The sequence below is a fragment of the Carica papaya genome, chromosome 3 (genome assembly GCF_054855325.1).
Source record: "Carica papaya isolate Zhongbai chromosome 3, ASM5485532v1, whole genome shotgun sequence".
In the NCBI taxonomy this organism is placed as follows: Eukaryota; Viridiplantae; Streptophyta; class Magnoliopsida; order Brassicales; family Caricaceae; genus Carica; species Carica papaya.
In genome coordinates this window covers 27,458,214-27,471,152 of record NC_142311.1, presented here as the reverse complement: position 1 = coordinate 27,471,152, position 12,939 = coordinate 27,458,214, and the positions used below count along the sequence as shown (strand labels likewise).

The window sequence follows — 12,939 nt, the reverse complement described above, 5'->3', positions numbered from 1 at the left end:
AAAGACTAGTTGAAGTTAGGAGAACAATGAGAGATGAGATAGGAAATAGAATATCTCTGCATTTCATGGTTTTCAAATATAAAGGGGAAGAAAAGTTTTACATTTCTGACTGACTGTATGTTGGTATGTCGCATGCCTAGGTTGTAGTCTATTCTACTTACTAAGCTCGTTGTTTTGCTCATTTCATTCAAAGTTTAATCTTTTTCAGATAAAGTTGATGAAGACAATTTATAGAGCTAAATCAGGAATTTCATGTTTAGTTTTCATTTGGTGAGTTTTAGTCTAGTTGAGGACTCTATAGTTTTCAGTAACCTCATGATATAAATTATGTTACATGTTGTATAAGAGATGAATAGCTTATGTTATACTTTTATTATTAAATTTTATGTTGTATGTTCTCATTTACTTGTGTTTGGCTGCATGGTTTCTCGTTGGAGAACTGTGGGCAGTCACAAATAGTAATAATAATAAATGAACATGAAAATTCTTAATATAAGGTTTATATCTTACCCATCATACACTTTTTTCTCTGCTACTCTATTTATTTTTTTTATTTTTTTTTCTTCTTCTCTCTCCCTTGAGTGTTTTTTTCCTTGTGTGTCAAGGTTTTGTAATTTCTCTTCTTTTCAAATCATCATATTTACTTTCTAATTGAGAATGTAAAAAATGAGAGGGTTTTTTAAAAAAAAAAAGGTTTCTTTCCAACATTTCTTCCTCCTCCCCCCCCCCTCCCCTCAAACTCTTCACTTTCGTGGAAAAGAAGACCTTTTTCCCAAATCCTTCTAATTTTTTGCATTCCCCCCTTCATCACTCATCGATGTTATTTTTGCTTCTTTTTCTGCTCTAACATCTTCTCTTTTTTTAGTTTGAAATAAAAAACCATAAAATGCTAATTTTATTTCCTATTGATTGAAGAATTTAAGAAATTATTTTTCTTTTACCTTTTGTAAGGTTGGACTAAGACCTTTTATTTAGACTACATTGTCTATTGGGTCTTATTAGTAAAAAAAATTGGAAAAGAAAATGAGGAACGACATGGGCCAGAAAAAGCTTTAGTTGCTTTAAAAGTTCCATATTTTCTTTTTTTTTTGTTTTTTCTCTTTCTATTTTTTTTGTTTTTTATTTTTTTTGACATGATAATAACAATAATAATAATAATAAATGAATATGAAAACTCTTAAAATAAAGTTTATGTCTTGGGCTAGAGTGGTATATGCATTTGCATCGGGAAATGACACGGGTGCGATCATACCAGTACTAATCTACCAGATCCCATCAGAAATTCACAATTAAGCGTGCTTATGCGAGAGTAGTACTAAAATGGGTGACCTCTTGGGAAGTTCTTGTGTTGCAACTGTCTTTTTGTGAACGATTCATTAAACGTTATGCGCGACCAGAGCCATGGTTCGCCAGTTAATTCGTCAACGTGAGTCACGGTGCTAGGGTATTTTGCTTAATATTTTTCATGCATTCATTTATAGTCCAACACGTGATAAGAGTGTCATTACGAGTATCTTATATAGTAGAACAACAAAAACAGAAGTGCGGCAGGCGGTCCGTTCATCTGGGCATGAGCCGAGGCATCAAGGCATTTCACTTGATATTAGAACCAGATGCAAAGGTGCGATGTGCGCGCACAGGGAAACAAATGGTAGTTCATTTGCCGATGTGAGTTGTAACACTGGGAAATTTTGTTTAATCATTTTAGTGTATTCATTTATAGTCAATCATGTGATAAAAGTCTTCTTACAAGTATCTTACATAGTAGAACAACGAAAGTAGAGATGTGGCATGCGCCGCGAGCAGTTTGTTCATCTAGGCATGAGTCGAGGCACTAGGGTATTTTACTTGACATTAAAACTAAAAGTAAAGGTGCAGTGTACGTGCATAGTGAAACAAATGATGGGAGAGGGTAGAGAAAGAGCAGGGGTATATACATTTGCATCGTAGAATAGGATGGGTGCGATCATACTAGCACTAATGTACCAGATCTCATCAGAACTTCATTATTAAGTGTGTTTGGGAGAGAGTAGTACTATGATAGGTGACCTCCTTGGAAGTTCTCATATTGTATCCGTCTTTTAATGAACAGGACGTCAAACATTACACGCGACCGACGCCACGGTCCGCCAGTTCATTCACCAGCGTGAGTTACAGCATCGGAGCATTTTGCTTAATATTTTTTGTGCATTTATTTACAGTCCACCACATGATAAAAATGTCATTACAAGTATCTTACATAGTAAAATAACAAAAATAAAATTACAGCGTGTGACACAGGTAGTCTATTTATCTGGGCATGAGTCGAGGTGCCGAGACATTTTACTTGATATTGGAACTAAATGCAAAGGTGCGATGTGCAAACAAAGAAAGAAATGATGGGAGGAGGTAGGGAAGGAGAAGTGGTATACGTCTTTGCAACGCATAATGGGACGGGTGCGATTATACCAGCACTAATACACTGGATCCCATCATTAATTTATAATTAAGCGTGGTTGGCGAGAGTAGTACAAGGATGGGTGACCTCATAGGAAGTCCTCATGTTGCACCCGTTTTTTTGGGGATGGGGCATAAAATGTTACCCGCGACCTGAGCCACAGTCTACCAGTTCATACACAAGTGTGAGTTACGGCATCGAGGCATTTTGATTAATATTTTTTTGTGTATTTATTTATAGTCAACCACATGATAAAAGTGTCATTACGAGCATCTTACATAGTAGAATAATGAAAATAAAAAGGCGGCATGCACCGCGAGCAGTCTATTCATCTGGATGTGAGTCGAAGTGCTGGGAAATTTCACTTGACATTAGAAGTAAAAGCAGAGGTGCGATGTGCGTGCACAGCAAAACAAATGATGGGAGGGGGGAGGGAAGGAGAAGAGGTATATGCATATGCAATGCAGAATTGGACGGTACGATCATACTAGCACTAATGCACCAGATCCCATCAAAACTCTGCAATTAAGCGTGTTTCGGCGAGAGTAGTACTAAGATGGGTGTCCTCTTGGGAAGTTCTCATGTTGTACCCCTTTTTTTTGCAGACAAGATGTTAAATGTTACGTGCGACCAGATCCACGGTCCGCCAGTTCATTTGTCGATGTGAGTTACTGCATTGGGGCATTTTGCTTAACTTTTTTAGTGCATTCACTTATAATCAACCATGTGATAAAAGTGTTATTACGACCATCTTACTTCAAATAAATGTGTGGCATGTGCCGCAGGCAGTCCTTTCATTTGGGAGTAAGTTAAGGTGTTGGGGCATTTTGCTTGATTTTATAACTAGAAGTAAAGGTGCAGTGTACCCATAAAGAGACAAAAATGATTAGAGGGGGAGGGAAAGAGAAGGGGTATATCCATTTGCATATTAAAATGGGATGGGTGCGATCATACCAGCAATAGTGCACCGGATCCCATTAGAACTCCGTAGTTAAGTGTGTTTGGGCAAGAGTAGTACTAGGATGGGTGATCGACTAGGAAGTACTCGTGTTAAACCCATCTTTTTACGGACTGGGCGTTAAACATTACGTGCGACTGGTGCCACGGTCCGCCGGTTCATCCGGCATGAGTTTTGGGACCAGGGCATTTTTTATATATTTTTTGTGTATCTGTTTAAGTCGAACACATGATAAAAGTGTCATTATGGTCATCTTAACAAGTAGAACAACAAAAACTGAGATGCGGTGTACGCAGGGTGCGCAGCATGCGATCCGTTCATCTAAGCATGAGTTTAGGCACTGGGGCATTTTGCTTGATATTTAACTAATAGTAGAGGTGTGGTGTGCACACACAACGAAACAAATTATTGGAGAGGGGAGGGAAGGAAATGCGGTATATACATTTGCAACGAAGAATAGGAGGGGTGCGATCATACCCACAATAAGGCACCGAATCCAATCAAAACTCCATAGTTAATCGTACTTAGGTGAGAGTAGTACTAAGATGGGTGACCTCCTTGGAAGTCCTGGTGTTGCACCCGTCTTTTCGCGAATGGGGCGTCAAACATTACACATGGCTGGTGCAACAGTCTGTCACTTTATTCGCCGGCATGAGTTCCTGTACCGTAGCATTTTGCTTAATATTTTTCGTTCATTCATTTATAGTCCATCACGTGATAAAAGTATCATTATGAGTATCTTACATAATAAAACAACGAAAACAAAGGTGTTGCGTGCGCCGCGAGTGGTCTGTTTATCTGAGCATGAGTCAATACGCCGGGACATTTGCTTGACATTAGAACTAGAAGTAGAGGTGCGGTGTGCCCGTACAGCGAAACAAATGATGGTAGGGGGGAGGGAAGGATAAGGGGTATATACATTTGCAACGCGAAATATGACAAGTTCGATCATACCAGCACAAATTCACCAGATCCCTTCAGAACTCCGTAATTAAGCATGTTTGGGCGAAAGTAGTACTATGATGGGTGACCTCCTGGGAAGTCCTCATGTTGCACCCATCTTTTTGCGAACATGGCATTAAACGTTACGTGCAACCAGAGCCACAGTCTGTTAGTTTATTCGTCGGTGTGAGTTACGACACTGGAGCATTTCGCTTAATATTTTTCATGCATTTATTTATAGTCTACCACGTGATAAAAGTGTCATTATGAGCATCTTAAACAATAGAACAACAAAAATAAAAGATGTGGCGTGTGCCGCGTGCGATCCGTTCATGTAGTCATGAGTCGAGGCACTGGGGCATTTTGCTTGATATTAAAACTAGAAGTAGAGGTGCAGTGTGCGCCCACAACAAAACAAATGATGGGAGGGAGAGAGATAGAGAAGGGGTATATGCATTTGCAGCGCAGAATGGGACGGGTGCGATCATATCAGTATTAATACACCGGATCCCATCAGAACTCCGCAGTTAAGCCTTCTTAGGCGAGAGTAATACAAGGATGGGTGACCTCCTAGGAAGTCCTCGTGTTGCTCCATATTTTTGCAGATAGGGCGTTAAACGTTACGCACGACCAAAGCCACTGTCTACCTGTTTATTCACTAGCGTGAGTTGGAACATTTTACTTAATCTTTTTAATGCATTCGTTTAAAGTTAACCACGTGATAAAAGTGTTATTACGAGCATTTTACATAGTAGAACAATGAAAGTAGAGGTGCGACGTATGCTGCGGGCGATCTATTCATCTAAGCATGAGTCGAGGAGCCGGACATTTTACTTGATATTAGAACTAGAAGCAGAGGTGCGGTTTGCGCACAGAGCGAAAAAAATGATGGGAGGGGGGAGTGAAGGAGATGGGATATATACATTTGTAGCGTGGAATAGAACGAGTTCAATCATACCAGCACTAATGCATCGGATCCCATCAGAACTTTGCACTTAATTGTACTTGGGCGAGAGTAGTAATAGGATGGGTGACTTCCTTGGAAGTTCTCATTTTGCATAATATTTTTCATGAATTCATTTATAGTCCACGACGTGATAAAAGTATCATTACGAGTATCTTTCATAATAGTCCTCTACGTGGGCTGCGGCCAGTTGCTTCATCTAGACGTGAATTGAGGCATCGAGCATTTTTCTTGATATTAGAAATAAAAGCGGAGGTGCAGTGTGTGCACATAGTGAAAAAATTATGGGAGAGGGAAAGGAAGGAAAGCGGGTATATGCATTTGCAGTACGAAATGGTAAAGGGCGATCATACCAGCACAAATGCACCAGATCTCATCAGAACTCCATAGTTAAGTGTGCTTGCACAAGAGTAGTACTAAGATGGGTGACCGCTTGGAAAGTTCTCATGTTGTATCCGTCTTTTAGCGAACGGGGCATCAAACATTACGCACGACCGGTGCCACAGTCTGTCAGTTCATTCGTCAGCGTGAGTTGCGGCATTAGGGCATTTTGTTTAATATCTTTCGTGCATTCATTTATAGTCCACCATATGATAAAAGTGTTATTACAAGTATTTTACATAGCAGAACAACGAAAACAAAGTCGCGACGTGCATTGCAGGCAGTACGTTCATCTGAGCATTTTGCTTAATATTATAACTAGAAGAAGAAGTGCAATGTGCACACATAGTGAAATAAATGATGAGAGGGGGAAAGGAAGGAGAATGGGTATATACATTTGTAGTGCGAAATGGAACATTGCGATCACACCAACACTAATGCACTGGATTTTATCAGAACTCAGTAGTTAAGCATGTTTGGAATAGAATAGTCCTAGGATGGGTTAACCGCCTAGGAAGTTTTTGTGTTGCTCCCGTCTTTTTGCAAACAGGGCATTGAATGTTACATGCGACCAGTGCCACGGTCTGCAGGTTCATTTGCTGACGTGAATTGCAACGCTAGAGTATTTTGCTTAATATTTTTTGTGCATCCATTTATAGTCCACCACGTGATAAAAGTATCATTACGAGTAACTTACATGGTAATACAACAAAAATAGAGGTGTGTGTGCACCGCGAGCAGTCTGTTCTTTGGGTGTGAGTCGAGACATCGAGACATTTTGCTATATTAGAACTAGAAGTAGAAAAAATGATGGGAAGGGGAAAGGAAGGAGAACGGGTATTTTTATTTTCAGTGCAAAATAGAATATTGTGATCATACCAGTACTAATACATCAGATCTCGTTAGAACTCTGTAGTTAAGCGTGCTTGGACTAGAATAGTACAAGAATGGGTGACTGACTGGGAAGTTCTCGTGCTGCACCCCTTTTTTTGCAAACGGGGCGTTAAACGTTACGTGCGATCGGTGCCACAGTCAGTGGGGCATTCTGCTTGATTTTAGAACTAGAAGCAGAGGTGCAATGTCCGCCCACAGCGAAATAAATTATGGAATGGGGGAGGAAAAGAGAAGGGGTATATGCATTTGTAGCACATAATGGCACGAGTGTGATCATATTAGTACTAATGCACCATATTCCATCATAACTCTGTAGTTAAGCGTATTTGGGCGAGAGCAGTACTATGATGGGTGACCTCCTGGGAAGTCCTCATGTTGCACTTGTGTTTTTTCAGACGAGATGTTAAACGTTACCCGCGACCGGAGACATAGTCTGCCAGTTCATTCGCCGACATAAGTTACAACGGTGGGACATTTTGCTTAATCTTTTTACTGTATTCATTTATAATCAATCACATGATAAAAGTGTTATTACGAGCATCTTACGTACCAGAATAATGAAAGCAGAGGTGTGGTGTGCACTACATGCAGTCCGTTCATTTTGGCGTGAGTCGAAGCGCCGGAGCATTTTTCTTGACATTAGAACTAAAAGCAGAGCTGTGGTGTGCGCACATAGCGAAACAAATGATGGGAGGGGGGAGATAAAGAGAAGGAGTATATGTATTTGCAGCGCGGAATAGAACAGGTGCGATCATACCAGCACTAATGCATAAGATCCCATCAGAACTTCGCTGTTAAGTGCGTTTGGGCGAGAGTAGTACTAGAATGGGTAAGTTCCTAGGAAGTTTTTGTGTTGCACCCATCTTTTTACAGACGGAGTATTAAATATTATGCACGACTAGAGCCATGATCTGCCAATTCATTTGATGGCGTGAGTTGCGGCACTGAGGCATTTTGCTTAATCTTTTTAGTGCATTAATTTATAATGAACTACGTGATTAAAGTGTTATTACGAGTATCTTACATAGTAGAACTTGTAGCGTGCGTCGCGGGCGGTCCATTCATCTAGGAGTGAGTCAAGGTCCCGAACATTTTGTTTATTATTAGAACTAGAAGTGGGGGTGTGGTGTGTGCAGACAATGAAACAAATGGCGGAGCAAAATAGAACAAGTGCAATCATACTAGTACTAATGCACCGGATCCTATCACAACTCTACAATTAAGCGTACTTTTACGAAAGTAGTACTAGGATGGGTGACCTCCTTGAAAGTCCTCATATTGCACCTGTCTTTTAGCAAACGGTGCATCAAACATTACGCGCGACCTATGTAGTGGTCAACTGATTCATTCGTCAGCGTGAGTTGCGGTGCTGGGGCATTTTATTTTATATTTTTTGTGCATTCATTTATAGTCCACCACATGATAAAAGTGTCATTATGAGTATCTTACATAGTAGAGCAACGAAAACAAAGTCACAGCATGCATCACAAGCAGTCCGCTCATTTGATCGTGAGTCGAGGCACTGGAGCATTTTGCTTGATATTAGAACTAGAGGCAGATGTGTGGTGTGTGCACACAAGGAAAAATGATAGGAAGGGGAAAGGAAGGAGAATATTTATATGTATTTGCATAGTAAAATTGAACAGTGAGATCATATTAGTATTAATGCACCAGATCTCATCAAAACTCTGTAGTTAAGTGTGCTTGGATGAGAGTAGTACTATGATGGATGACTACCTGAAAAGTTCTCGTGTTGCACCCTTCTTATTACAGACGGGACGTTAAACATTACGTGCGACCGGTGCCACAGTCGGTGAGGCATTTTACTTGATATTAAAACTAGAAACTGAGGTGTGGTGTGCACTCATAGCGAAACAAATGTTGGGAGGGGAGAGGAAAAGAAAAGGGGTATATGCATTTATAGCACGTAATTGGAAGGGTGCAATCATATCAGTACTAATGCACAGGATTCTATCATAACTCTGCAGTTAAGCGTATTTGAATGAGAATAGTATTAGGATGGGTGACCTCCTAGGAAGTCCTCGTGTTGCACTTGTGTTTTTGCTAACGGAGCGTTAAACGTTAAGTGTGACCAATGCCACGATCTGCCAGTTCATTTTCTGACATGAGTTGTAGCGCCAGGGCATTTTGCTTAATATTTTACGTGCATCAATTTATAGTCCACCACGTGATAAAAGTTTCATTATGAATATCTTACAAAGTAGAACAACAAAAACAAAGGTGCAGTGTGCGCTGCAGGCAGTTCGTTCATCTAGGTGTGAGTCGAGGTGCCGGAGCATTTGCTTTATATTATAACTAGAAGCAGAGGTGCGGTGTGCACACACAGTGAAATAAATGATTGGAGGGGGGAGGGATGGTGAAGGGGTATATGCATTTGCAGGGCAGAATAGGATAGGTGCGATCATACGAGCACAAACGTACCAGATCCCATCAGAACTCTACAGTTAAGCCTGTCTGGACAAAAGTAGTACTAGGATGGTGACCTCTTGGGAAGTCTTCTTGTTGTAATCGTATTTTTTCGAATGAAACATTAACGTTATGTGTGACAGGTGCCACGGTCCGCCGGTTCATTCGTCGGCATGAGTTGTAGCACCGAGATATTATTTTTAATATTTTTCTTGCATCCATTTATAATCCACCATGTGATAAAAGTGTTATTACGAATATCTTGCATAGTAGAATAACAAAGACAAAGATGCGGCGTGTGCCGCAAGTGACCTATTTATCTAGGCGTGAGTTGAGGCACTGCGCGCCATTTCACTTGATATTAAAATTAGAAACATGGGTGCAGTGTGCGCACATAGTGAAACAAATAATGGGAAAAGGGAGGGAAGGTGAATGGGTATATGCATTTGTAGCGCGAAATGGGACAGTGCAATCAAACCAGAACTAATGCACCAGATCCCATCAGAACTTCACAGTTAAGTGCACTTGGGCAGAAGTAATACTAGGATGGGTGGCCTCTTAGGAAGTTCTTGTGTTGTACCTGGCTTTTTGTAGACGAAGCGTTAAACGTTACATTCGACCGGTGCCATGGTCTGCCAGTTCATTTGCCAACCTAAGTTGCAGCGATGGGACATTTTGCTTAATATTTTTTGTACATCAATTTATAGTCCATCACGTGATAAAAGTATCATTACGAGCATCTTACGTAGTAGAACAATGAAAACAGAGATGAGGCGTGCGCTGCAGGTAGTCTGTTCATCCATGTATGAGTTGAGGCATCAGGACATTTTGCTTGATATTATAACTAGAAGTAGAGGTGCGGTGTGCGCACACAGCGGAATAAATGATTGGAGGGGGGAGGGAAGGTGAAGGAGTATATGCTTTTGCAGGGCAGAATGGGACGGGTGTGACCATACGAACACAAACGTAGCGGATCCTATTAGAACTCTGTAGTTAAGCCTGCCTGGATTAAAGTAGTATTAGGATGGGTGACCTCTTGGGAAGTCTTCGTGTTACACTCATATTTTTATGGACGAGGCATTAAATGTTATGCGTGACAGGTACAACGGTCCATCGGTTCATTCGTCGGTGTGAATTGCAGCACTGGGGTATTTTGTTTAATATTTTTTGTGCATCAATTTATAGTCCACCACATGATAAAAGTATTATTACGAGTATCTTGCATAGTACAAAGACAGAGGTGCAGTGTGTGCTGCGGGTAGTCTGTTTATCTGGGTGTGAGGTGAGGCGCAGGAGTACTTCGCTTGACATTAGAATTAGAAACAGAGGTGCGGTGTGTGTACACAGGAAAATGAATGATGGGAGGGGGGAGGGAAGGTGAATGGGTATACGTATTTGCAACATAGAATGGGACGGTGCAATCACACCAACGTTAATGCACTAGATCTCATCAAAACTCCTTAGTAAATCATGTTTGGGCAGGAGTAGTACCAGGATGGGTGGCCTCCTGAGAAGTTCTCGTGTTGAACCTGTCTTTTTGCATACGGAGCGTTAAACGTTATGTGCGACCGGTGCCACAATCAGCCGGTTCATTTGCCGACATGAATTGCAGCACCATAACATTTTGCTTAATATTTTTCGTGCATCAATTTACAGTCCACTACGTGATAAAAGTGTCATTATGAACATTTTATATAGTAGAACAACAAAAACAGAGGTGGGATGTGCACCATAGGTAGCCTGTTCGTCTGGGCGTGAGTTGAGGCGCCGGGGCATTTTGCTTGATATTATAACTAGAAGCAAAGGTGAGGTGTGCGCACACAGTGAAATAAATGATTGGAAGGGGGAGGGAAGGTGAAGGGGTATATGCATTTGCATACCAGAATGGGACAAGTGCGACCTATGAGCACAAACATACCGGTGCCACGAACAAAAGTAGTACTAGAATTGGTGACCTCCTAAGAAGTCTTCGTGTTGCACCCATATTGTTGCGGACAAGGCATTAAACATTATGCGCAACCGGTGCCATGGTCCACTTATTCATTCGTTGGTGTGAGTTGCAACACCGAGGTATTTTGTTTAATATTTTTCGTGCATCGATTTATAGTACACCACATAATAAAAGTGTTATTACGAGTATCTTGCATAGTAGAATAATAAAGATAGAGGTGCGACGTGTGTTTCGGGTGGTCTGTTTATCTGGACGTGAGTTGAGGCGCTGGGACATTTCGCTTGATATTAGAACTAGAAGTAGAGATGTGGTGTGCGCACACAGCGAAACAAATGATGGGAGGGGGAAGGGAAGGGATATATACATTTGCAGTGCCGAATGGGACGGGTGCGATCATACCAGCATAAACGCATCGGATCCCATAAGAACTCCACAATTAACCCTATTTGGGCAAGAGTAGTACTAGGATTGGTGACCTCTCGGAAAGTCCTCATGTTACATCTATTTTTTGATGGACGGGCCGTCAAACATTACGCACGACCAGTGGCATGGTCCGTCAAATCATTTGTCCTTATGAGTTGTGGCACCAGTATATTTGTTTAATATTTTTTGTGCATATATTTATAGTCCATCACATTATAAAAGTATCATTACAAGCATCTTATATAGTAAAACAATAAAAACATAGGTACGACGTGCACCGCAGGCGGTCATTTCATCTGGGCATGAGTCGAGGTGCTGGGGTATTTCTTGTTAATATTAGAATTAGAAAGAGAGGTGCAATGCGCGCACACAGCGAAACAAATGATGGGAGGGGGGAGAAAAGGAGAAGGGGTTTTTGTATTTGCAATGCAGAATGGGACGAGTGCGATTATACCAACACTAACGGATCCTATCAGAACTCACCAGTTAAGCGTGTTTGGGCGAGAGTAGTACTAGGATGAGTGACGTCATTGGAAGTTCTCGTGTTGTACTCCCTCTTTTTTCGAACAGGAGTTAAACGTTATGCGCGATCAGAGCCACAGTCTGCCAGTTTATTTGCTAGCGGGAGTTGTGGTGCTAAGACATTTTGCTTAATCTTTTTAATGCATTTATTTATAGTTAGCCATGTGATAAAAGTATTATTACGAGCATCTTACGCAGTAGAACAATGAAAGCAGAGGTGTGGCGTGCGCTACAGGTGGTCTGTTAAAATGGGCATGAGTTGAGGCACCATATATTTTACTTGATATTAGATCTAGAAGCAGAGGTGCGGTGTGCGTACACAGCAAAATAAATGACATGAGGGGGGAGGGAAGGAGATGGAGTATATGCATTTGCAGCACGGAATGAAACGAGTTCGATCATACCAAACTAATGCATCGGATCCCATTAGAACTCTACAGTTAATCGTAGTTGGGCGAGAGTAGTAAGAGGATGGGCAACCTCCTTGGAAGTTCTCATTTTGCTTAATATTTTTCGTGCATTCATTTATAGTCTACCACATGATAAAAGTGTCATTACAAGTATCTTTCATAATAGTCTTCTGCGTGCGCCGCTGGTAGTCCGTTCATTTGGGCGTGAGTCGAGACCCTAGAGATTTTTGCTTGATATTAGAACTAGAAATAGAGGTGCGGTTTGCGCATATAGTGAAAAAATTATAGGAGGGGGAAAGGAAGAAGAACGGGTATATGTATTTGCAGCGCGAAATGGTAGAGGGCGATCATACCGACACAAATGCACCATATCTTATCATAACTCCATAGTTAAGCGTGCTTGCACGAGAGTAGTACTAGAATGGGTGACCGCCTCGGAAGTTCTCATATTATACCCGTTTTTAGCGAATGGGGCATTAAACATTACGCGTGACCGGTACCACGGTATACTGATTTATTCGCCAATGTGAGTTGTGGCAGCGGTGCATTTTGCTTAATATTTTTCGTGCATTTATTTATAGTCTACCACATGCTAAAAGTGTCATTACAAGTATCCTATATAGTAGAACA

General features: G+C 41.1%; 4 pseudogenes; all 4 read left to right on the top strand.

The window, feature by feature from the left end:
• Positions 1-2,911: 2,911 nt before the first annotated feature.
• Positions 2,912-3,030, top strand: LOC148267388 (5S ribosomal RNA; annotated as a pseudogene).
• Positions 3,031-3,377: 347 nt separating this feature from the next.
• Positions 3,378-3,496, top strand: LOC148267387 (5S ribosomal RNA; annotated as a pseudogene).
• Positions 3,497-4,813: 1,317 nt separating this feature from the next.
• LOC148267386 (5S ribosomal RNA) lies at positions 4,814-4,932 on the top strand (annotated as a pseudogene).
• A 1,909-nt stretch (positions 4,933-6,841) lies between these two features.
• On the top strand, positions 6,842-6,960 carry LOC148267385 (5S ribosomal RNA; annotated as a pseudogene).
• Positions 6,961-12,939: the final 5,979 nt, after the last annotated feature.